Source organism: Varroa jacobsoni, unplaced genomic scaffold, assembly GCF_002532875.2.
Source record: "Varroa jacobsoni isolate VJ856 unplaced genomic scaffold, vjacob_1.0 scaffold_336, whole genome shotgun sequence".
NCBI lineage: Eukaryota > Metazoa > Arthropoda > Arachnida > Mesostigmata > Varroidae > Varroa > Varroa jacobsoni.
This window is the reverse complement of record NW_019213238.1, coordinates 1-26487: the sequence shown is the minus strand read 5'-3', so window position 1 is coordinate 26487 and position 26487 is coordinate 1. Positions and strand designations below refer to the sequence as shown.

The window sequence follows — 26487 nt, the reverse complement described above, 5'->3', positions numbered from 1 at the left end:
TATATATGCGATCTTTGCGAGGCTAGCGTTTTTAGTTTACGTTTACTGGTGTTTTCGATCAATTTACTGGGTTTAGAATACTACCGTATGTTTTCAGAGCTCTATATAAAATGATAGTAACGGCACTATATGTATGAATAGATATCTGGTTGTGTGTTACAGCATTCTTTTTGGGTCATGAATCGATGGATGCTTTCGTGGATGGCTGGAAATCGTTTGGTGGACGTAAGTTTTCCGATCGGAACCAGGCAAGCGTTGGGTAGCCAACATTTTGCCGATCTGAAGAAACATGAGGCTAACTCTCCGCAATGCGAGCCTGCTTTTTGCAAGTTTCGGTAAGGACTAAAGTAGACTGAGTCATGCCGTAAAGTCCGTTAGCAGTCACAGTTCAGTTCTGAGACGATTAAATATACAGCAGTAAAAGTTAAAAATTCGATAATAAGCATTTGCAGGGGTTCTAAATACGAGCACAATGTAATGGAATCTGGGATTTCTAGAACAAGATGAACTTTTTAGACTTGTAACCACGACCCGACATTCATATCGATGGCTTCAAACGTTTATCCATTAACAGTACAGCAAAAGCTCTCCTTCCATGGACCAGTATGTTGTAGCTTATCCGGCGAGCTTTATTCACCGCAAATTAACAACGGGAAAATGCTTGAGCAAAACAAACTTCGATCCGAGGGGTAACGGGGTGATGCAAGCATGGCATTGAAACAGACCAAGATCACGTTAATAGCTGCTGGTTCAGCTATTGAAAAGCATACGACATTACAGCAGATTGATCTGTTCTAGAGCCGTTATGGTATCTCTATTAACAGTTTCATCAGACATGAGGTTTTTTGCAAACTGTTAAACCACAGTAGAAAGCAAATAAACTCACACAGATTCTGTCGCATTAGGTAAAAAGGCAGCTCGAGATTGTTTGCCATCTGCTAATCTATAGTTGGGTCAAATCTTGTCTCTGATTCTGTAATGCAAGACGATGATGAGATTTCTTAAATGGGTCAAAGGAGCATATGCCAATTGATATCATCCTATAAATTTCCAATACAAATATACGAACGCAACATAACTTAGAATTGTGTCGCTCAATCTGCTCTGCAGTAAATCGCCTCGGAAACTCACGAGGCTCTAATTAATAAGAATCGAACAACAAAATATGAGAAAGCCAATAAAAAAAACGAACTGTTCTCGCACACCCATGTACAATAGCCCAAATACTGCGTTACAGATTACGTAAAACTGTCTACGTAGAAATAGATATGGACTTTTGACGTGTTTGACTTCACGTAAAAGCAGGCCGACTGCACTATATATTCGGTATAGGCTTTCGCAATAATTAATTGTTTATGGATATACATTTTTTTTTGACAACTCGTACTGGTAATATTTTATCGCCAATTCACGCCCTAGCAAATACACAGTCTTGCGTTGAGCATCTCAACATTGATGAATACATATATATTCATACTAGAATAGAGAGAAGTACGTAATATGTACGAATTTTCTTCCTACCGCAGATCTTCAAAGCTATTATTGTTCTTGTCTACACATTGGTTATAACAGCGGGCTATTGATGCATAAACTCCATTATGACTTTTTTAGTTTTCCAGAGTCGTCGGCTTGATGGTGTAGAAATCTTCAAAATGTTCCTACAAGAAAAGTCCGTTGGCGTCAAGTCTGGGCAACAGGCAGGACGTTTCACAGACGCTTATCAGTTGACTTATCTGTTTGAAACATTCTCATCAAAATTCGCTATCGCGATAACGATGTACAGGCGTTTCCTTTCGTTGGAAATCTTTAACAGTTTTCTTCAATGCGTCGTAAAGTGGACTCTTACAATGAATTCAAGTAATTGGTGCCAATCAATGTACCGTCAGATAGTGGTCCAATTAAATTACAGTGCATAGATCTCTCGGGACAGCCTGCATATATATACAAACGCTTCTTTTCGATGTCTCATATTTATTATAATACATATCTCTAATATACGTCTTTATCGGAATCGATCCGCAAGCTCACTTCAAAATCAGTTATAGATGAAGTCAGCGTAGACAAAAGTAGGTAGAATTTGGGAACCGTTGGGCTGGTCTAGCCTGGGCTTGGCAGCCCTTGTCAAGTCACCCCTTAATATTGACGCTCTTCACTCTATTAATTTTTAGTATATTTAATTATTTCACATATATAAATAAACATATACACATATAAACATAGATATACACGTAAATTGATACGCACGCTTTTCTGCCTTTGGCGCGCAGTGACGCATGTCGACACTTCATACATCATAACGCGAAAATGAGTCATCATGATTATGGCTGCGGTGACTTAGTGCCGGTTCAGGAGTGCAAGTGCATTATCGCATGAGTAGTGAATGTCTCCGTGACTCCTTATCAATGTCCACCTTCACCCTTTGATGTTTACCATTCTCCGGGGTATTGAAGCCCTGCATATACTACCTTTTGTTCGTCTTGTTTACATATTGTATCTGTATGTGTACCTCTAACTATATAGTAATGGGAACTAAGTTATAACACTATCTGTACGTAGCCTTGAGCCACCAAATCATTAACCAGTCGTTCCCCATTTTTTTAGTGATTACAATGAAAACCCACAGAGAATATTTGTATTTGAGTCTTGTAAAGCAAACTTTTAAAGTTCGGTATTTTTTTGTGATACATTTTGGTAATACGTTTAATATTATCAGTCAATTCACTGGGTTATCCTAGAACAGTTGCGTCTGTTCTTCAAATCTTCGTGTGAAACCATAATGACCGCTTTACAAGTGTGAATAGACACCGATGTTCGTTATAGTACATATCACAAATTTAGCGCCAATCTTTCACCTTACAGATGTCTTCATGAATGCCTAGGGATCCTGTGTAGGCTAGCAGTAACCTAGCCAGAGTCCCTCAACGACCGATGGCCTAATAGGCCGGCGGGGAAACCAACCAAAATGACCCTGACCCACTCCCTCCAAACAGTCTGTAGTACTATTAATTGAAGTGTCGGACTATCGGACTGACATATAAAAGAGGAACTGAGAACTAGTGGGTAGTGCTTTCAACGAAATAAAGGCCACCGGTCAAAGGCGAGCCCCACACTCATCGGGCGACCTTAATTAAATACTGCTCTGCTGGACTCAATCATTCGTAAACCGCATTACTAGAACCCTCTTGGAAAAGCCTAACAGAGTCAAGCGTATATTGACATCTATACGATTCTAACATCTATATAAAACGTCATAAATAATTCTAAGTTCATATGACGGGGCTATAATGAGTAACTTATAACCTGTTAAGTAGCCTTAACTCGTTGACCGTTCTTTAACTTTAGTGCCTTTATTGGAATACACATGCAATTTAGTCAATTTTACTTAGTTAAAGGATTATTTTAGGTCTGTTACGAATGATGTGATATTATTTAGTAAGAATAGTCATTACTGAATTGCGGTAAAACGTAGTTATAATTAGGCAGTCTCAAAGTATTTATCTAGAATAGCGACTGTTTAACTAGAGCATTGACGGCGACTAAATAAATGGCCGCTATCAACAGTCTTCGTAGTGACACATGTCTATGCTCGTATAAGTATACAAGCAATGAGAAAATGATTAGGAGTTTTGGTGTTTGCTATAAAAACGCCTTACAAGGTGGTGTTCTCAGCATGTTTATGTTTGCTCTTAGCTGGATTGTATTTCAATACTGATTCGAGTGTTCTGCCGCTCCAAAGAATGATGTTATAGATGGTTCCGAGAGATTTACCAAATAAGAGGACGGTGTCTTTCACAAACGTTTTCTCCAATGTAAAATATATAATTTAGCTAATCATGACTAGCTTCCTCAATCAAATACAACCATTCTTATTAAAGTTTTTAATAACCTTAGCGAGTCTACGAATTATCATTTAAAATCAATGGTGTTATTGATAAGCTGTAGATGTTTACCTGAGCCGTTCGACTTTTAAAAGTAAGAGGAAAAAATTTGCAAAGCTTCAGCAAAAATAATCACCAAGAGATGGTATTCGCAGCGGTCGCGTATTTCCCGTATTTGTATGTATAAACAAATAGCAGTTACCGAAGTGTTTTTTAGCTCGAAGTCGGATTTCTCTTTGCGTCTAATATTGTCGCTTCAATTCGCGCGTAGCTTGAGAGGTGTTTAAAGGAGCTTTGCCAAGGTTTGAAAGCACGAGCGGCTCGATGTATCACGGAAGCACCAAACGCTTTCTGAAGTCCTATCTGAAGTGACGAAGTGTATCTTTCACAAGCATAGACCAGGGTGCAAGGCATGGCCGTCATCCTGATTGGGGTTAACACGACAGGTAAAAATTCTTTTTGAGGGCACTATGCCCCTTTATACCCCTTTGCACTTTCTCGTCAGACCGAGGTGTTGCAATTGTTTAACGTGTCGCGTCTCGCTCGCCAAGTAGTCTCGAAGTACGCAGATTGACTCTGCATACGAATATATCTCTGTTGCCGTGAAAAAAGTAGTGAAAAGGAACCGACTGGCTTATCCGCTTTGTTTTCACTAGAAACATTTTGAGACCAAACTTTAGCCTCGGTTCGTTGAGAAGTTCAAACGTTTCTTCCTAAATTCCTGTATTATAAGGAGGTTGACGAACTTGTCGGACGATTTGAGCCTTTCATCTGGAAAGTGCTGCGTCAGCTTTTAGCTTAATTTCCACCACGCAGCCTCATATTATCGCAGTCGTACCACCATAGCCATGGGGTAGCTCTTGACTTCCGCGCTACTTAGTCCTCGAGCCGTTGTTCTTGGACTATCAGATGCTCTATCATTCTTATGCCTTGCACATATATAAATATATATACACAAGGTGGCGCGTCTGAATTAGGATTCTTTACGCTTTGTTTTCAGGGGTGTATCAGGTATGCCAGCATCTTTTGTATGGTGTCAGACTTATTCAATATAACTACAATTTACCACGATTTCATTCTATATTCAGCATACTGTCTCTTAAATTTACGAGTAACTTTTCAATAATAATAAGCGATACTCATAGATGTAAATAAATTAAAGTGTCGCTCAAATAAGCTGCGTACGAAAGATTTTAACGGAGTTAAATTTTAAACTGCCAGTAGGCCAAAGATTCCAAAATGCAAGGGCTCAAAACGGTCAAAAGGCACCACGAGCCTTAAAAAGATTATTTAAGCGAAAATCGTTAATTCCTGCATTAAAAAGCTAGGCCTGTCAAAATGGCCATTTTGATGAACCTTCGAGGTTTTCAAATCTAAACTTTGTTAAGAAGAATCTTCCAAACTGTCTCATAAGAATGTTCATAGATTGCGTAAACATTAGCAATAAGATCGATCGTCGATTTTGGACGAAAATTAAGCTTTTCGTCTTGATGCTAATTCGTCGAGTGCGGAAAAATTACGAGAATGAAGTACTATCGTTTAGCATGCCAATTTACTATTTTGTTGCGAGAAGGCCTGATTATCATTTGGTATGTAGAGTGGCGGTAGTAGTACTAGTAACAAATAAGCCCGCAAAAATTTCAACGTATTGATGAGAAACATTCAACGCGAAGTTTGATGAATATTTTTTTGTTATTATTATTATTATTATTACATTTTTTTAAAAATTATTGTGTACACACATACAACCTGGTGGCAAAGATTTTTCCTGGCCCTAAGATTTTCGATGCTCCCCACCTCCTGTGGAAACCCAATAGCGACGATCATCGTATGGTTTTACGCACTGGATTTGGGAAAGCATTTACAGTTTTTTAAAACGAAGTTGTGTAATATTTCGTTGCAGATAGAATTTATTTTTTGTGTCTGTCTATTCTACGAATTTTTCTGAGTTAGGTCGGCTCTTTTTGCCTGTGAGGACATGTTTAGTTAATTATAACTGGCATAGTGAAAGTACTTACATCTCGCTGAAGTATTGATAAATTGTATAAAAAAATTTAATCTAATATGGCGTCAGGTGTACACGGAGTAAATCGTTTGGGACGCAGCTTTTATATTCCGTTCATATTTACTGAAGTAAAATCGTTTTGAGCGATTTGGAACCTCACGAGTTATTCTCTAGCTATTGAAAAAGTGGAGACTCTCTAGAAATTATCATAAAATTTGACTGTTTATTATAATATTTTAGATATGCTGTCCCAAATGTGATCTAAGAATTTCGTTTGATCTCAACGCCCAAGGATGCGACAGTCACATCTGAAATAGATGGTTGTAGTAACTATCACAAATTAGAGAAGTAAGTTTTAACAGGCTGTAGCATGAAGCATCAACTATCGCTCTATTTCAACTGTCACACATATACACAGTAATGACTGTGGCGTAGCTTTCGACAACGATATAGTTGTCTGCGGAGTACAAGAGTTGTGCAAAGACGTACAAGATTCATTCTTTGCTGACCGCCCTCTCGCCCGCCCAATCCATGTTCAAATTTCGTCGTCTTGGCTCGTTGTTGTCGACAGACATCGCCTTAACCAACAACAACAACTCGTACAAAGGCTGCTACTGCTCTGATACCATGATAGTCAATAGACTACTACAGTCGTTCCCTGCGCCTCTCTCGCCCGTCGCTAGTTAGCCTGTACAATGTCGCCGGCAGCAAAAGGAACAATTTTGTGTCTTTTGCTTAATAGGCAAACTATAACGCAGGACTACAATGTAGTACCAACTGCGTATTTCAGCTCACTCCAGCCTTTTCGGCTGGCAATGGCAATCGTGTTTTGCTGGGGCCACCCCAATTCAAACTGCGCCACCATGATACTTGGGGTTGAGCGACAAAACGAAGAAGCCGATCTACTATGCTGACTCTGCATGCTACGAAGTTAGTTCAGGTCAGTCTGTGTTAGATGGCCACTAGCCGGAGCTCCTCGTAGTAAATTTCACCCACATCGCTGTCTCACCACCCTCTCTTTCTCTCTCTCTCTCTCTCTCTCTCTATTAAGGTCTCGGCCTTTTTATCTTGTCGATTTCGGCCTTTTGTCGACTCAAGTTTTCCTTTCTCTCTCGGTCCCTTTCTCCCCAACAAGATCTCAGACGCATCGGATACGCTGCTCTAAATTTCTATGAGCTGCAGTCTGTCTTCACCTCGAGCTGCTATCAGTACAGTTTTGTCGACGATTCTCGTCTCTAGCTTATTCACGGAACGTAGAATTGTGGGGTTCGCTTTGAACTTGGTTTTTTCGCCAAAGGTTGAAGAGAAAGAATGAAGTCGCGCCTAAGGTCCGTATCAAATTCATGTTGGCTCGACAAATTGGTCCCAGTTTGTCACAGGAAAGACGGCAAAGAAAAATGCTGGAACACTGACTTGAGTTCGTTGTTGATACCTTGTAGTTGTTATCGCTGTAAAAATGCGATAGGCAACGAAATAAAAGACGAAATGAACGAACTGGGAGACGTTCGAAAGTCGCCAGCGATCTGCAAGCAACTGCATTCGTCCAGCATGAGATAATATGGAAACCTGATGGGGAGATTTGATTTTATAGAAAGCAAGCTTACGTACGTTAGTGCGCGACATAATGCGTTTTTAGCTAGACTTCGAATGTTCTAGAGATACTTTTCCTCCAAAGTCCACGGTGAGGCTCAATGGATCTGACGCGACTGAGCTAACTACACACCGTGAAGTCGAATATGTGTAGGCTTCTCCAACAAGCCAGAGCGGCATAGTATAGAAACCGATGACAATGTGGGCTTCATTCAATCAATAGCATTTCGGATTGCTGCCAGCTGTATTTTTGGGCGCTTAATTAACTTCGCAACCTTATATACAACTAAAAAAATCTATAGTTATACATTTTTTGTAATTTTATCTCTGACAATGGTTCCTGTGCTTATAGAGTCATTAGAATCGGCCAGCATTCGAACGTGTACTTGTGGGCATCACAAGAGAAGCTACAGTTAGCAGTACAAGACAGCAGCTTGAGTAATCCTTGTGGCTCTAGTGGCCAGAGCCGATATGTATGTTGGATTGAAGACTTAGTTTGGCTAGCTGATATTCCAAGTAGAGTTCAACAATTTTTAAATCGAATTTAGAGATTAGTATTGGGCATCAGTCAGTATTTAGGAGATCGTGACAACCAACTTACATCGTTAACATTTAGTGGCAGCAGATTTTGATACTGCTATTAAATACGATTACCTCGGTCTTCCGTACGTGCCTATTGAGTCCTTTCCCATATCTGTGACAGTGTAATGCCTATCGCAATGATACCTGAATACTGAGAAATGCTTTCTGTACGACGGCAAGCGGTTGTTTCACAATTATATTATAACACTTGAACTATTATAGCTCAAACTCACTTACGTTTCGCTCCTCTGCGCTGAAGGTGTGAATTCCGTCGATACTTATTTTAACAGTGTTGCGTTTGTGTCCGGATCTAAATTCTGACTACTGATACTTATTATGTCTTCAAGCCAACTATCTCAGGCGTATAGTCTTTTTGTCAGTTCGCCTGAAGCTTTTCGCCGGACTGTCCGTGTCCATTGTCCAATTTCGCCTTCGCGCCCACCTCCACTCTTCTGCCTGGTTCATCTATTTGATTCTATAGCAAACATGCACAGAAAAGAACGAGCGGCAGGCAGCCGGTGCTTTCGTACGACGCTGTCACTTCGTTCTGCTTTTCTCTTCCCCTGCTTCGCCTTCGTCGCCACTCGTCCGTATCTGCAGGGCATCATAGTCTCTTCTGTTTGCTACTGTTGCTCCTACTGCCGCTACGTGTCTAAATCTGCCCGTGGCTGAGTGTTAACTCACAAGCAATAAGTAAATCACACCATAAATTACATTGTCATTGGCCCCGTTCCCTAAAGTTCTCATCGGCAGCCATCGAGTCTAGGCCGGACTCGCTGTGTCCTTCTTTGTCTCGTTTCTATTTTTCTCTCTCTGTCACAGTCGCGGACAGGACATAGGTTTGACTGGATCGGGCTTCAAACGATCATGAGTAGTGTGCAATCCTGAGGAAACATCTATTTATTCAGTGCCAAGGTAGAATAACAGGAAGAGGCTGTAGTATGGATACGGAGTGCGTAGACTCGTGTGGTGACTAGAAGCAGAACTATCATTATCCTCAGTCAAAGGCACATAATAGTGATAATAGTAATAATAAAATTTCACGTGCGCGAACTTCTCGCGCATCGCGAGCAGCCGCAAGGCCGGGGATTTTTCGTTGTACTCATAACCCCTAGCGGCCACCATCGTCGGCACCAGAGAGAGCCACATGGTTTTTTGGTGCTAGGCTGGGTTGCCGTTAGTTGTTCTGTCGCGATTTTACATTCAGACCCAGCTCACTCCCCCAGTTCAGTCGCTCGGGACGCCTTAATAATGGCATCAACACGACTTTTGTAGCGAACTTCAGCGATAGCAGCAGAAGCAGTAACAGCAAAAGGAAAAAAACGACGAAGTACGTCGCGAGTTTTCTCTTGTTAGCGCGCCAGTCAGCGAGTTCCCAACGAGAGAGTAACCCACTGAAATTGCTTTGTCATTCGGCTGTACTTCAATAAAAGCTCTCAGGTTGCTTTAGGCTTTTGTAATTCTGCTTCATTTTGTCGATCGTGACGACGGCCATCGCCCGGCGCGAGTTGGCAACAACAAAACTGAAGGGATAGTTTCGAAGGACTCAAAAGATTAATGAAGCCGTAATGATCACCGAACATTTCTCAGACACATTTACTGGCTAGGTCACTGATTCAGCTTCATTCGTCCCGTTCTCCACAGCTAGACACTCTGCATACTCGAAGAGACAGAGGCATCAAAGCAAAAAGTAGAAAAGGGGACCAATTGGTAAACTTTTTATCATGTGACGAGGTGGGGTTTTGCACTCAGGGCCAAAAGCTGTAAGGCTGCGGCGTGTACATAATAGCACAATACAACAAACAGGCAAAAGAGGCACCACTGTTTCAATGTTGACTTATTGATTCGCACAAAATATCCCTGCTGTTGGACTTTGTTGAATATATTGAACGACTTCGTTGCTGGCATGTATGCTATCTATATATCCAGAAGACTGAAAATTTCGTTCGTTTCATTAAAAACGCTGCAGGTTAGACATTTAGCCGTGAGAGATGTCGGAATCGGCACTAGAGTAGGGAAAGCGGCTTCTGAAGGTGTCCCGATGAATATGTACATATATATATATACATTGATATATTAAATGTATACACGATCAACGAAGATTCGTCGTGGGGAATTCAAGTGAGAAGGTAGTATCCAGCATGCAAAGTTGACCTTATCCCTTAGCCTGTATTAACTGCGCAAATATTCCATCAACTGCAGAATACATACTCTTACGAATTAGGTTTTAAAGCAAATGTTACTCAGGCAAAACAGTTTGTTTTTCAGTGAAGCGTTTGTAGCCCGATACTTAGCCATCAGGTATAACTTAACACAAAGAGTTCTTTACGTGAAACGAAGTGTGTCTATGCCCGTACTCTAAATGAGACCACCACGTGTCTCAAAGTTTACGAAGCAGACACGTTACTTAGCGCGTTATGATAGACACCACTTGCTGCAGGACGTTATACTAACGTTGACCGCACATAACCATAGAGTCCGTCTCTGGAACATCGTTCATAGATCACCTATTGTATCTCTGTATTACGTACCGCTTCGTTACACAACTGATCTAGTAAATTCATAAAAGTACCAATAACCGGCCGGAAACTGTAACAACAAACATGGCTCGAATCCGTGTGGTACCATATTAGAGAACTAGCGATATTAAACTCTGTTAATACCACCGTGCAATTCAAACTATCTTCAGACGAAGAAATTGGATTAATGTCAAATAATCGCTTAGGATCGCTGCTTCGAAAACCACTAGCCAATCCCGTTTTTCATTTGGTTCTTCAGTCTAAAAACAGATATACCAGTAGTCGTGGCTACTGGCTTCTTCTCTGTCTATTAGCAAGTTACGGATCGTTGTGCTTGTGCGGTTACTGCTGAAGTTACGGTTCTGATGGGTGACAACACATTGATTGGATTAAGCGTTGTCGGACAATAAACCTGACACAAATCTCGTAAATCCTGAAAACCTGACAAAGGTTAGTAACAGTTTCCCCATGTAGGATTCTATGCCGAAAGAGGACGATTATCGCGGCTTCTATAAAGGAGACACATTTTCTTTCGGCTATTATCACTATTATTATTATTATCGCTATTATATCAGCTACATTTGGGATTCGTAGGAAGCGTTGTAGTGAGATGCATCGTTCGCGTCTGAAGTAGAGAAACCGATTTGTTCCCTGTAGCTGTTTCAAATCAGTCAACATAACACCCGATTGTGTTTGGCATCTTAGTTGTGGCCTGTAGAGTATAGGCACTTCGTCGACTTCACGATTCGCTTAAAATATGGGTTGTCATAAGTACCACAAGAGTATTTGGCCGACCTGTGTAATCTGTGAAAATACAACAGGTTTTAGAAACTGCTAACGACCTAGCGTGCCTTATACTAGTTCTGTGTTCAGCATGCAATAGACACGGAAACAGCCGTTTGTGTTTAGGGATTAGTCCAACTGACTACAACGATCGACACCTAATGATTGTGATGATGCCGGGTTAGAACACGGGATATTTTCTGGTTGCCATGTTTAATCTTCAGGAGTAGGGTTGGGATGATTCAAGATTTTACGCGATGGCAGGCTTTCGCTAAAGAAAATTTCCTTGACGTATCCATGAAGAAGTGATCGATGAGTATGGGTTTTTGTTCCTTCTAATAAAAGACTTAACTTTATTATATATTATTTTCGACACTATGTTTTTGAATGGGTAGCCGTCAATGCGTACGAGGCGACCTACCCGATTAACCAGGAAAAACTTGTTTTTTTCGGAGGGCTCATTACGGGACACAGCCTATTCTATTGAAATGGAAGAACGGTGTGTACATTATGTACATATGTGTGTATGTATGATGTACGTTTATAAGTGCTGCTGCTGCTGCTGCTACTGCTACAAATAATAGTCACCTTTGTAGTGATCCTTTTATCACACTATATTCTAATGGAAATTCTCTCTATTCAATGTTATGGAATTTCAGCCGGCTGTTTTCCTTTTCATCTGGGTTAGTACCATCAATTCTGTTCTTTTTTGACGTTCGCCGTAATTTAGTAGTAAACTTCATTGATCGATACATGGCAGAGGTGTCAGCCCCATAGAGTCAGGTCGCCTCGCGTCGTTCCTCATCGCGTTCTTCCTATCGCACTCTTTGGGCAGTCCGGTTGACTAAACAGTGTCTCTTATGGAAGAAGGTCACTTTGAATGAGCGAGGATTTGTTAGTTTGGCGCATATCAGTACTGCAATGTTACATCGCTACTCACTATACGAACGAAGCTGAAGACAGCTAACTAACAGATTGATATTGCGTACACTGCATAAAGGACACATCGTGTTCGTTACTCTAGCCTATAGTTCGTATGGTTCTACCAATATCACTACGGCACCCAGCTCGATCGCCCCTCACACTTCCAGCGGCTGCGGCGAAGGACATAATGTTCAAACCAGTCAGCCAGAATAGACGACTGGGTTAGCGAGTTCATGGCTTCGCAAGAGGAATACACAGCGCGGAAGGGAGAAAAAAGAGGGGGTAAATGATCTTTAAAGAGAGCAAAAAAACGCGAGGAAACCACTGCCTTGAGCTCTCGTTGCTTATCGTAGCTTTCGCTACTAACTGCTGTCTGTTCACAAGTTCGATTTCGCACAACGAAGTAATCGTCGGTCGCTCCGCCTGTCAACCTATCTGTCTGTTTGCTTGGTTGAGTGGCTGCTGGCTAGTTGATCGGGTGAGTCCGCGCCAGTTGAGTCCGATTAGTCAGGTAGGATAGGTACCCAGGCCCGGCACGAACTAAGGCTCCCGCCCCCTGTCATGTAAATCAGCGGTGTGGAAGTGCGGAAGAAATAGGGTGAAATAGGCGCGAGTGCGTAAGTATTAAACTGACAGAATGCAAAGTCGAGGCATCAGTAGTCGTATCATACAAACGAAAAAGTATCACCCACCGAGGTAGAGTCAGTGGCGTTCGTGGACGGACTCGAAAACGATTTGCCAGCCTGTCAGCCATATGCAGCACTCCTTCAGCGGTGTTCTGCTGACGCATTGCATTATGACCGTCTCGGCTACGTGGCGACGCAGATAACAAAGGATGTCGGCGAGCCCCTGAAGTAGTTATAACGTGGACCTAATCGGGCAGAGATGAAAACAGTAGAGTGAAAACTTTCGAGAAGGACGAAACCTCAGGAAACGCTGGTTAACTACTTACGGATAGGTACTTAAAACAAGAGCGCGAACCTGGCTGTCTTGCGATTAGCGTAACGTTCAGCCAATGGAAGGTGCATATCAGAATCATGATATACTCAATAATTTTTGCCGCTCATGATTTTCTTTACCTCTCCGAATAATGTCCGCTGTGAGTTATACAACTGACTATACGAAATCCACGTTTAATCAGACATGTAAAGTCCTCACTCCCGCGTGTTTAGCAGCCTAGAAAAAGTAAACTTCAAACCTAGCAAAATCAGTGTAGAAGATTGTCGTAACTTATTCCTTTTCATTTCAGAACACAGATTAATGTGAGGCACGGAACAGTCTATAGAGAAGTGTTATGTCCGCGTACAACTAAACATCGTTACTGTACCACCTCGTTAATAGTATGTTCTGTGACTTACTTTTTGAGCAGAAACATTGATTTTTTTTTTTAAGTTAACGGCGATACATGACTATCTATTTAGAAGTTATAATCAAATAAGCATCGTCGGCGGAACTATCTTGAATATTAATCGACGTTTCGAGAAACGTATATATATCATTGGAGCATCTAGGTTTTACGCTATACGATGCTAGTATTGTACTATGCATCAGTGGTTTTATAATGAAGTACCACGCGGTCAGTCTTTCAGGGAAGATGGACCTTTTCCCTTTGCTTGCACGCTACTCTATCTTCAAGCTGTTTTACTATATTTGTGGTAGTCGACTAGTGTAGAGGGTTTCATACTTCATACCAGGTTGCAAAGGTCATCGTGCTAAGTAATGATTCTACCCATTCCGCTTAAGAGTACCCTTACCCAGTGACCGTTCTCCGCCGAACGACTTATACTCAAATACCCTTAGGGATCGCACTGGCATGCCAGTACGATCTGCAGAAAGACTTAGGCACTATCGTGATTCGCTTTAACATTAAATTATACCAAAATAGTGCTAATTTTCCTCTTTGATCATTCCAACGTCGAACTGCCTAATCCTATATCTAATTATCTACATTCAAAGTAACATGTCGTTGCTGCTAGGAAAATAAAGAATAAGTAAACAAAGACTCAAAATAAGCGTGCATCTCAGCAATGGCACAATTCGTCGATATTTGGCTCTGTCGCGTATTCGATGAAGATCAGATAAAAAATTAATTTTTGAAAAACATCGCATTTTATCGCGCTGTAAATTTTCCATTAAAAGGTAAATGACATCGGCTTGCCTACTTCAAAAATTGATACGGAAAAACTGTGGTTATATTACCTTAGTTAATGATGTCGTCAGCAGAACGGGCTTGTAATCCAACGATTTCTGTAGAATATGTAAGTTATTATAAAGTTAAAAAAAAAAGAGGACTTCGAACCAACTAAGCTTGATTTCCTCTTCCGCGCAGTTCGCTTTCTCACTTGTTGCCATACTGTCAACTCTAGATGTCTAGCCAAACTTTGAGCTATGTCTAAGTATGATAGATATAATATCATCCTGTTCTACATTGTTATAACAATAGTAAAACTGTCAATGACTTGAACAGATTGTTCTAATAGATCAACTTTTGTTATATTTTTACAACGGTCAAATAGGCCCGTTCGCCCTCCGATACTTACCTACTAGTCAATACGACCATCGATCAGTCTACATTAGCAGCAGTCAAAAATACCAATTCTTATTGTAATAACGCCGGCACTGTGGTGATGAGCCTTATTTGATAAAAGCCAGCGATTTGCGCTTCCATCTGCTGGACCACACTTTGTCATCAATGTATATCGAGTAAGAGCTTATGCAGAGATTAAAAGTGGAATTTTGCAAAAGTCCTTAATATAAATGTATATAAGCATATTAATTTCTGAGAAGCAGAGAAATGTGTTTATTTACACGTCATCCCACCGTCTCTTGTCCTATTTCTACTTGCAGCCATTTGAATTTTAGTCATGAGCCATTATAAGAAAGAACTGGTAATTGCATTAATCATATATAGGTCCACAATTCTGACGACGCCCCTTAGGAAGTGGCCAGTACTGGCATAATGTTATCCATCGACTATAGGTATAAACAGGCGACTCCATTAATGACAAAAAGAAAATCACAATGAAACCAATGCGGCAAAGTTCGCCATATTGGCGATTTTGATACCCGACGGCAGGGTTATAACCCCCTAACAAAGGCTCGCCATCGCACAGCAGTTGGACTAGAGTGACTAAGGTGCTGCAACGTAGAACAGGCAGAGACGGGAATTGTGAACGCTGGCAGGCAGAAAGATAGATAGAAGCAGAAAACGAGGTGTTTGAGTGTCGAGCTCCGCCTGTAACGAATCCAAAGGAAAATTTGAAGTACGCTATTGTGTCAACGTGGAGCGAGCGAGGACTACTATGCCGAAGGAGTCGCAGCTCAAATCTATCTATTTAGTCCTGCTAGCGAAGACGATGCGATTCCGAATTATACTTTCGCTTCGGGAGCACAGTCAATTTTAGGCTACCCGCAATAATTTTAATTGTTTTGCCTTGCTCTGCGACATTATTCATATGTAACCTAGCTAAGCTAAAGGACCCTTTAATTCGACGCTTCCGACAACAAGGACACATTTTAGAAGTGTTTATATCATTTAGATGTAACATACTTTTTATGTATTTCTTGTTCATATATTTACATAGACGGAATAGAAGATGTGAGTTTTGTTATAATCTTAGTATTAACAGTTATTTTAATAATAACGATCATAATCGGCCCACGATAATAACCCATGTAAAACACGCGAGTTAGTCATTGTGCTTCATATTCCCCATTATGAGAGAATTTAGATTTTTGGAGGTAACACCGATCACGGGTCAGCATTGGTGCAGAAAGATAACAATCCGTACGAAAAGGCATTCAAGTTAGTGGTAATTTACGCGTTTTGTAGCGTTAGGGGCCGGCAGGAACTGTTCAGTGACGGTGGCGTTTGGCGGCACGGCCGGTTAGCAGAGTCGGCCGAATGGCCCTACTCAAACAGTGGGGAATCATTATGTGCGTTCGTTGCACTCGTACTGCATCAAGCCCGTCGGGCGTGTCCGACACTGTCCTGCACAGCAAAAACACCCTAGTGGATCGACTGTCCTACGCTTTCGAGGAACGCTAACGGGACATACTACCTTCCGCATCGCTTTCGATGCGCTTCCATGTAAAGGCCGCCCGAACACGGAAGAGGCGGTAGGCAGAGGGACGGACACACATCTCTTCAAATAATCGCCAATCAACCATCGCCACCAACCATTTATAGAGCTAAACCGGGTAATGGAGACATGGGAAGAAATCATTTGTAGGATGCACACGAATTACCTTGGGATGGTATTATTGAAGTCGCCGTGCACCTACATGCGCATTAGTTAACCTCCATCGAATATCTCGTAGAAAGGGTCTCAAGGAAACTGTCATGCGAGGACATAGCGTTCGTCCTTTATTTCCGCCCATCGTTCGACGGGAGGAGCGGCTTCCACCTATGGCTCTAGGGGATATTTTTATGTGCGGTAAATATTGTATAAATACATCTGTACACATACAGCATCAATACAATCTCTGGATAATCTTGAAGGAACGTAGAGCGATCAAAGAAAATGGCGCTTGTCATTTGCTTACACTTTTGTGAGCGGCTGAATACTTTTATTTTTAAGTTTATTATGAAAAATTCAAATTTTGTAAACCAAAAATTTTTAATGTTTGTCTTTTATGACATATTTTTTTTTATTAAATACTAACTAGGACATTTGTTTTTTGTATGAGGTATGACACTCCTCATTTAATTCCCCTTAAAATGGGAAAATATGGATTTCTCAAATCTAACGGATGGACGTATAAGAAACAAACATAAATGTCAAATGTGAAGGCTAAGCAGGACAACATTTTTTACATTGTACGCGGTAGTGTGTTGATATGGGTCCCGACACAATCAGTCGTGTGCTAGTCTTATTATTATTATTATCATATACTACATAACTTCACCATTGAAATGGTTCAAGGATATTGCACCATCATCGGGACAGTTTTCCCCTTAATCATATATTGCACTGTCGTTTGTGGACAAATAAAGAACTGGACTAGGTAACCTATATTCAACCTGTCATTAGATACCAATATGCGGTAGCGTATCGGGTTAAGGCCTGTCAGTTTATATAAAAATCGGACAGCAGTTTTATCATTGCGTAATCCCAGGACGCAGGACAGTTTTTTTCTAAGGAGGATACAAAGCTGATAATGATTATAATGAAGATTGAAGAGCCCCAGGCCAAAGCGGCATACCCAATGAGTAGGGCAATTGAAACTATAGTTTCTAAAGATTATAATTTTTGTTAGTCGAAAAACGGAACGAAAACAAATTAACAGAAACAATTTTCGGAGGTGTCTAAGATCATTATTGTTTTCGTTGCTTGAAGCTTGAATGCATGAACGCCTTATTTACAAAGCTAAAATTAAGAGACTATATGTGGAAACAGGTGGTAAGCCTTATTTATACATTTGACAATATACGAACAGTGAGCTTTTATGGAGCTACCCAGACTGTAAGCCGACTGTTGATCTCAACCGCTAAAAATTCAAGCGTATTATTCCAAAAGTTTTGGAAATAAGTGAGAAAGGACTGCATGTGAAATTTTAACTACAATTTTAATGGACATTCAAAACGTTTGTTAGATCTTCTGATAGCAATTGGGTCTACCTTATGAAATGGATTCTTTGAAGCTGGATTCTTTTGTAAAGCAAAGGTTCAGAGAGGGTTTGACTAGGGGCATCCGGGATAGAAATCTGTCTTTGAAATTATCATAATGCGCCTCTGCCCTTTCTGATGTCTGCTGGCGGAGTGACTCAGAAACTGTGGACGACGGTTTTCGCCATCTTGTTCGTTGCTCTTTCACTCTGTTTGTCCTGATACTTTCCCTCTCTCCCTCTCTGGGGACCGACCAAGATACCGTCAAAGCTCCGGTTTTCCATACGATAACAATGATGCTGCCGATGGGTAAGGCCGTTCGCCTGGACTGGCGGAAGTTGCAAAACTCGCATTTGAAAGTGCCGGGCAAAGAGCCCTCTCTGTTTCTGTGCCGTTGCGCTCAGCCTCAGTCACTCTGTGCCTGATCATTCCCCAATCGACTGATACACCCTAAAAGCCACCAGATTGCATAGTCGCCCTTGCGTATGTCTTAGTACTATATATATATATATATATATATATATATATATATATATAAACACACATAGACTGGTAGCGCTCGGTAAGAGGAGCAGCATCGCTGGCGCCGTCTAGTTGCTTACAGGCCTTGCAGAGCTTTCGAAATGTCTCTGCGATCCCTCCTCTTTCCCTTACTTTCGGCCCTCGTGTGCCCTCCACGCGACCCGTTCACTTCGCCGAAAGCACAAAGCACTTAACTCTCGGCCTGCCACTGAGCAGAAACGGCAGAGAGACCCATAGGCTAACAGCGACTCATCACTCTACGGCTCACCACCACGACGATCCCAGGACGATGATCAATAGCAGCAAAGGGAAATATAGAGAAAGAAACGGTGCAAGATGAGAAGTTAGACGGTAGCACAACTCAATTCGTCTAGCTAGGCGCAATCGCATAGGCACCACAATGATAGTCGTAGGGCTGGCTAGAAATGTCTTTTGGCCTGGTTTCCTGCAGCTACCGACGGCTCCAGACGGCGTCCGCCAAAGCCTGGAGCCTGGTCGCCGTTTGGATTCCGCTTCCTCTTTAAGGAACAACACTCCCTCTTCGGGAAGAAGGAACAATCTGCGTTGAGAGTGTCATGTCATCCCACTTCGCAGCTGCATGCACATAAGGCCCTGTAGCAGTGCGCGGTTCGCGTGTAGTCTTTCGCGCGAGTCACGAAGAGTCTTGATGGAGTCGCGTGTTTGGGATTAGCGCTAAGATACACTCTCGGGGCGGCAAACAATACACTGCCAATGCTGGCGCCAGCGACAACACCAGCTCTAGCTGGCGGCAGGCACGGCCGCCAGCTTGAGGGCCTGCGTCAAATGTACCTTTGGGGGAATATTATATCGGATTCCCTAGACATGCATTTGTGTTAGTGCATGAGATCGGTCTATTCGTCTAGGATTCGGTATCCTGGCGTTTTGAAAACGAAAGGTACGCTGTGAGCTAAAATTCACGAACAGTGCGTGATACTCCAAGAAAAACAAAGCAAAGTTAATAGCTAGTCTAAGTCCTAGGTAGCAAGAATCATTTTTCTATTTGGAGAAGCAGCAGCCTGGCAGTTAACAGTTGACTCTGCTGATCCGTAAGCTTCATTTGAAGTAATTCTATCGTTTATAGCAAGATTTGTGCCTACGAGAGGCCTTAAAATATTTTGAAACATGAAGTTCATTTCGTAGTGGCATCGCAAAAAGTAGCCGAAAAAAGGCAAGCTTTCGCAGTTACATAAGTCATCAAAAGATGTACAGCTTATCAAGTTTGTCCTAATTAATGTTTCCTGAAATCGAGCAAAGGAACCGCTAGTGTCGTATCCTAAACCTTAATAGTAATTATATGCATAACATCTGCGAATACATTTTTAGGGACCATTAGTTTTATTATTGCAAAATCAATAAAACAATGACAAATTTTGTCAAAGACTCTCGCTATTCGCATGACTTATCTGAAGGAAATTTGAAATTTCCTAGGCGTAAGCTGTCCTCTCTATTGATAGAAGTATACTTGTATTAGCGAAACACGACGCTATCGTTAGCAACGCAAGCTCTGCATAAGTATTAGACGTCGTTAACGATCTACCCGAGAGAAGTGTACAATGTCAAATCTGGGCAAGTTTGAACAAATAACTAATGTCTCCACAACACCACTCTGATAGAAGGTAATTGGCTTCATTGGCCGCTTACTTCGTCACATACCACTCAACCATCCGGTTTCATCTATAGTCGGGGTTACAAGTTATGGGCTGGGTTGGATTTCGCCACACTCGCCTTAACGGGTCATCAGAATCCATGGGCTGCAAGGAATGAGCACCTAACCGCGTGCTACTGCATCTTTTGCGGCTGGTTGTGGCCATTCGCAACGCACCATTACGATACTATAAGGAAGAACTACGACGATTCTAAACCCCTGGATTCGGTAAACTCCCACTCGGTACGGGTCGAGTAAACGAAGTCCCAATGTATGAACGTTTATGTGGTGATTCATTGATGGCATCAATTGAATGATCAAGGAAAGGAGCCAGTGAGCGTAAATCATATTAAACTAAAGCTTGAAAATGTTTTTAATTCAACAATAAAAAGCTTATTGTTAATTTCTCTATTCTAAATGAGCTAAGCGTCAACTAACCTTAGTTAAATACAACTGGTACCATCTATGCAAACGGTGGACCGTATAAACAGTATAAAAAGATGGCTGACTATAACATTTCAGTTGTAAATGAATTAGCACGGAAATAAATCTGCTATAAAAGAGCACTCTTTATTATTCAGTCAGTGTTATCATCACTATAAGAACGAAACATCCGCATGAGTCTGATGTTATACATCAATAGAGTATTACCATCACTTATGGCATGCTAACACTGTACGATGTGCCGGTATTTTATATCCAGCAACGGCACAAGCACTAACCAGCCATCGATCCATAGCATCCGTGGGGTATGACATCAGAACAAGGTCTGATCCTGACAAGCTCAGTACGCTATCTCGCTTATACCAGCGGCAATAGCCATCCGGAGTAGCAGTAGCAGCACGCGATTCAACCGGCAGCCGTTCTGCTTTGGTGGTGATGTGATGTCTAGGCCTGAGCAACCGAGCGAGCAGTTGAGACTTGATGTCCTTGACGGGATATCAGATGATACAAATATGACACTCACAGGGACTCCGTACGAGACTGCCTGTCTGAGTGAACCTCTCGGTATATGTGCCTTCCGCCCAAAGTGGCCATCTCTGAATCGGCTCGGGGAGTACACCCGTTATCCCGTTTTTCCTCATAGGTAGCGTAACCGTTTGCGGCGAAGCGTTCATCAACGATCGCTGTCTCAGTCTTCGATTTCTTGCACCGCGCATAAAGAGACAGTAACCGACCGATACAGGCGACTCAGCTGTGTGGACTAGATAATATGATTGGTCACCTTGTTGGTGCAAGCGGCAGAGTGAAGAGAAATGAGGTTCCCAGCAAAGAGGTTAGCAGTGGCCGGCCGCTACGAACGAAGTGAAACTATAGGGGCTACCGATCCACGAAAGATGAGCACCGCATCGAATCACTTCGAACGCCTTAATGCGATCACCGCATTACTAGTATGTCCAATGGCCAGTGTTTTCTGTCCTGGGCAACTTGTGTAGATCATGCGGTTTGTATATGTGTTTGTGCACGTGTATGCGCCTGGGTCTGTATGTGCGTGTCTAGGATTTGCCAACCTGCAAACGAAATAAGCTGGTTATGATTATTATTAATATTATTAACCCTAGTATGGTGGAAGGATGAACTGAGAATCACGAACCTGCAACTAGACTTTTCGTTCGATCAGTGTCGGTGTGATGAGCCATTTCTAAGAATTGAAATACATCATATGGAAATATATAATATACAAGATAAAAACGTTCACTTAGGAAACCTATGATATTTCTATAATATCCTAAGGTGGACTCAGAAACGCCATTTTTTTTACAATTGAGGCTATATTAAAGCTGGTGGTTAAATGGTTATATCATAAAACTAAGAGGTACCAAAGCTTACAAACGGATAAAACATCTCCATTTGCTATGTTAGCACTATCGAAATAGATAACATTTCGAAATAATTCATGACACTGCACAAAAACGAAAAAATTAAAATACTATGCGGACAGTAGTTAAATAAGTGCTGGTCGTTTTATAAAACTATATATATATATATATATATAATTAATTTATACAGCATTCCACACACACACCGAACGCGAACATATGCCAGCCAATATGATTTCCCTCATCACCTTTACTGTTCGTAGTCCAAATTTCATATATACAGGTCGATCTTCCATTATATAGAACCACTTAAATCGAAACATACTATTCAACAGGTTTAGCCTTATTGTCTAAGTTATTTAGGTTTTTTTGGAGAAAGTCCAGTCGTCACTTCGGGGGACCTATGTACCCTCGATTGGCAAATGCAATAGTAGACACTTCACATAACGATCTATGTAACTGATTTATATTCATCTAGTAATAGTCGATTGCTTTTTACTTGTCGTTGAAATTTTTTATTTTACGAAACGGTGATAAAAAAATTCGTACGATTGAGTTAGTTGACAACTGTTTTATGGCCCGCACCTACTCGATATCTTATATGGTATTCGTTAACGTTTTAATTATATAAATATGATGTATCGATTTGTCAAAGCTGCTGTTCATAGATTGCAGTGGTTTGCCTGTAGCAGTACAACCCCCTGATGTTGAACGCCAGAACGGAAGGGATTGGAGTGGCAAAAAGGGCGGAACGAGGAAATCGGAAGAAAGAAAAGACAGCTAGCCCCAGTGGTGACGCACGCGGATGAGGCGTTGAGAATTTAATAAATGATCGACACACTACTCACATACGACTGGCTGGGCCTACGAACGGTCCTCGTCCCGTGATCCTCGTTTATGAATCGTTCCGAAACAGTTGACACGGAGCTAACTTTATGGATGGTTCTGATCGATTGGACGAAGCAAGTTGTGTTGGGCGACGGTTGAGGACCAGGGAGCTACTGGAATCCCAGCTCAAGGGACCAGAAGTTGCAATTGTGTAAGTGGAGAAAACGTATTTCAATACAAAATAGTTCCTTGGTAGTCAGGGCTGGACATCGACTCTTACGAAAAACACAAACGTCATTCAAGTACGTAACGAAATACTTAAATTGAAGAGAATGCCAAATGCGGTAGAGAGTCAAGTTGCCTGAGCTTATAGGTACACACAGAGTTCTCTTTTAAATTCTATACAACCTATCGCAGATTAACGATGCTTTCTCTAGCAGAAACGTCGAAATCTGACCGTTGAGATACGTGGACAGCTTGCTGCTACTTCACCTATTCGATACCATTGCGTTGAAGTATCAAGTCGGTCATGTGGCGTTGTCAAGATAATAAAACTAGATTTTTAATTAAAGAAGATAGACTTATTTTTAATTTTTTTTTTTAAAGCATTTTTTAAATCATCCCCAATGGAAGTGAGTGGAGTTGCAGTTCAAAGAAGTTTTTCATTCCAATATCAAAAATACAGCAGCAGCAGCAGCAAGAAGACGAAGCGAGAAAGTACCGAGTTATTTTCTGACCAAAATCTTAGACATTTACGTATGTATTCGCAATCAGAGCTAGTCAAACTTCAGCTAATTTTCTGCAATGCTTCGGCAAATATCGCTTTTTCTAGTGTCCAATCAAAATTTCTGCGTTTGTAGAAGAGCATCTGTCCATCTGGTGGAAAGTAAGCGTGTACGTCCGAAAGATGCATTTGGCTGCCGCGTCTGTCAGGCGGTTTGTGTACGTGTGTATGTGTATGTGTATGTGTGTGTGTGTGTGTGTGTGTGTGTGTGTGTGTGGGTGTGTGTGTGGGTGTGTATGGGCGTGCGTGTAATTGTGTGTGTATGTGATCCCATGTATGTCATTACCGAAGCCGGCCATGGAGAAGATGAAGACCGAACGCTAGTCGCTTGCTACCCTCGATAGCCGAGTGTCAAAAATGAAATTGGAAAAATCTCGTTATTTTAAAGATGTCAGAAGAGACCTGATAGGCCCGCGGATATCAGATAGCAAAAGAGTATTCTGCAGTGAGTACGTTAGGTAGTCGGCAGTTTGTTTGTCCACAAATGGACAATGCAATAAAATAATTAATACGATTTTCGATACTTCTTTATCTGCTTGTAAAAAAAACAACCAGTCAAGCTACCTTGAGGCCCGTGTCTTCTTTGTTGAAGACACGATAAATTGTACATGCTTTTCAACGTCATCTTGAACGGACTATCTCTCCTAGGAGCTATATTAGGTGTGAGGAAGATGTTGCGCCGAACCGCAATCGTGTTCCAGTTGATGGAGGACATTCTCCCATAAATTTCACGGCCTGCGAACTCCTGAAAGGGAACAACCTGTAAGAGGCTGTGGCAATGAGGCTGGCGGCCGTAGCTACAAAAAAGGTAGAGGACAGACTTCACCCCACTGAAGCTAGTCTACTCCTGTTGACTTGAGAAGCTACACCTCGGAGATAGTAGCGCTAGCAAGGACCCTTTCTGTTGAAGCTCAAGCGGGGTGCAACGGTCGAACATACGCCTACAGATACGTATACACTAACTGTCGAAATGATTCCTTACGTCTGGTGCTTGCTGATTGTATTATAGTTGTACAATTGAGGGTGAACAGCACCACGTCATTGATCGGCCAGAAATTCGTGTAATGTTTCATAGAACTCTAGAAATAGAGATCTGTACCAGAACTAGTGCAGTAACTTATCTGAGTCATTTTCTTGATCTCACTCAGGTTAGAACACATTGGATCTCAGGTTCACTATCTTCGTTTGGTAAAATGTTTGTCGCGAAGCAACGGTCCACGTGAATTCAATAGCTGTACCAAAACACCTTACGGTTTCATTAACGAATCCATATTTGTCTACTTGTATTCGTCCGTTTACCCTATATCCGGAGGATTAATAATATGTCAAGGGTAACAGTATGTGATTTTATTCTAATTTTTCACTCAGGGAGGTGACCGCTTTGTCTTTCAATGGAACACGTAAAAATAAACAACAGTATCTCAGTAAACATAAAAACATAGGATATAAGTTATGCATATTTTAGTGGGAGCGCAATGGTATTACCTATTCAAATTACAAATGTTAAACAAAGTATTTTAATTAAATTAATAAGAGCCAACCCTGTGAAGTTCTCATTTGTGGTCGGTTGCACATAGATTTAGATACTCAATACATTGGTTTTAGGCTGATTCAAACAGGTTGAAAACGGTAACTATAGGCTGTTTACAAACGTAATATGGCAAAAAATTAGTCTCAGTACAGGTATGGACTACATATGCTATAGTTGATAGGTAGTCACCTAATATATTATAATATTTAATGAGCGATATCAATAACTAAGACTGATGGAAGATTAAAGACCTAATGAAAAAACAAACCAAGAAGGTTCTAGTTACAAAAAAACAAGTAAGTTATTTCATTTGCACCCTTATCCTAATATCGCAATCGGCCTGATCCGCGGCTAGTAAGCATACATGTAAGTTGAACGGTAATACAGACATTTCCAAACGGCAAGGCCCTAATGTTTCTGTTTAGATTCTAACTTCGCTAGCAGAGCCTTTTAGGATAGTTAGGCTGATAGATAGAGAACATGAAACAAGTTATTATATATTTGATTCCGCGCAGTGTCAACTCTCATATCACATGTATCTCTCTCTCTCTCTCTCTCTCTCTCTCTTTTGCACTGTGACATGGCGTTAGTGAAAATTTGATTATTTCGCATTCATGACACTTTCTGGAAATTCAAGCTAAAGTAAAAACACTTATTTTCGTGTGGTTTGCGGTCGAAGCAGCTTTTTTTCTTCATTGTTTTTGACCAGAGCGTTTCAATATTACAGCATGATAAGGCAAGAGATGGGACTATATACGAAATATATCGTAGTAATGGTAGTGAGAGATAGAACGCAAAAAAATAACATCAATCCATCAGTTGGATTCTCTGTCACTTCAATCAAGATGGCTTTTAGATCTTGTACACTATGCTTCTGCCAGCCTTCGTTTTTCGTGCTTTAGAAACGAAGACCCGCCGCCGCCGCCGCCCCCCGACCGACCGCCCGTCCGCCTGCTGGTTTTTTCAAGACTCAAGGCGAGCAAAGCCTAACTTGAACCGTTTATATTATAAAGACTCGCGGCCTACTGGTGAGATTCATCTCTAGCTTGCTCGAACTTGCGATAGAAACAGAGCTGGCCGCTGTGGTATGAGGACACCGCACTCTTTGGCCGATCTATGGTAGGACGGCTTCGTCTGTCTTTGCAGAGGGCGTGATTTTTGGTCCATCCTCCGTCTTGGCAGCAATGTTTTATGAGAAAGGGACGATCCACATCGACCACACGGGCAGCCTAACGCGGGTTCCCGACTCGCCTGTCATACGCAGCCCACGGCGATTTGAACTCACTGGGCTAGTGAAAGCTGGGCGGACGCTTCAGCCACAGGAGCTGCCGTACAAGCAGTAGCTGAATGTCGCTGACGACCGCAAGGCGCATCACTTCCACATAGCTGATGGAGTAGAAAAAGATGGAGCGAGATAAGAAGATGCAGGCGTTACTATTACATACAC

The 26487-nt window shown here is 41.6% G+C and overlaps 1 long non-coding RNA gene across 3 annotated transcripts in view; it reads left to right on the top strand.

The window, feature by feature from the left end:
• LOC111259468 (uncharacterized) overlaps positions 1 to 25049 on the top strand; it is a 30286-nt gene extending 5237 nt beyond the window's left edge. Inside the window, exons 2-5 of one of the 3 annotated variants that reach the window (XR_002679648.2) lie at positions 163 to 335; positions 22553 to 22936; positions 23163 to 23481; positions 24158 to 25049. This is a non-coding gene — a long non-coding RNA (uncharacterized LOC111259468). Of the gene's footprint in view, positions 1 to 162; positions 336 to 1611; positions 1904 to 2859; positions 3763 to 22552; positions 22937 to 23162; positions 23482 to 24157 lie in introns of those variants that run through there. The other 2 variants (XR_002679645.2, XR_002679646.2) reach the window with 2 other exon arrangements.
• Positions 25050 to 26487: the final 1438 nt, after the last annotated feature.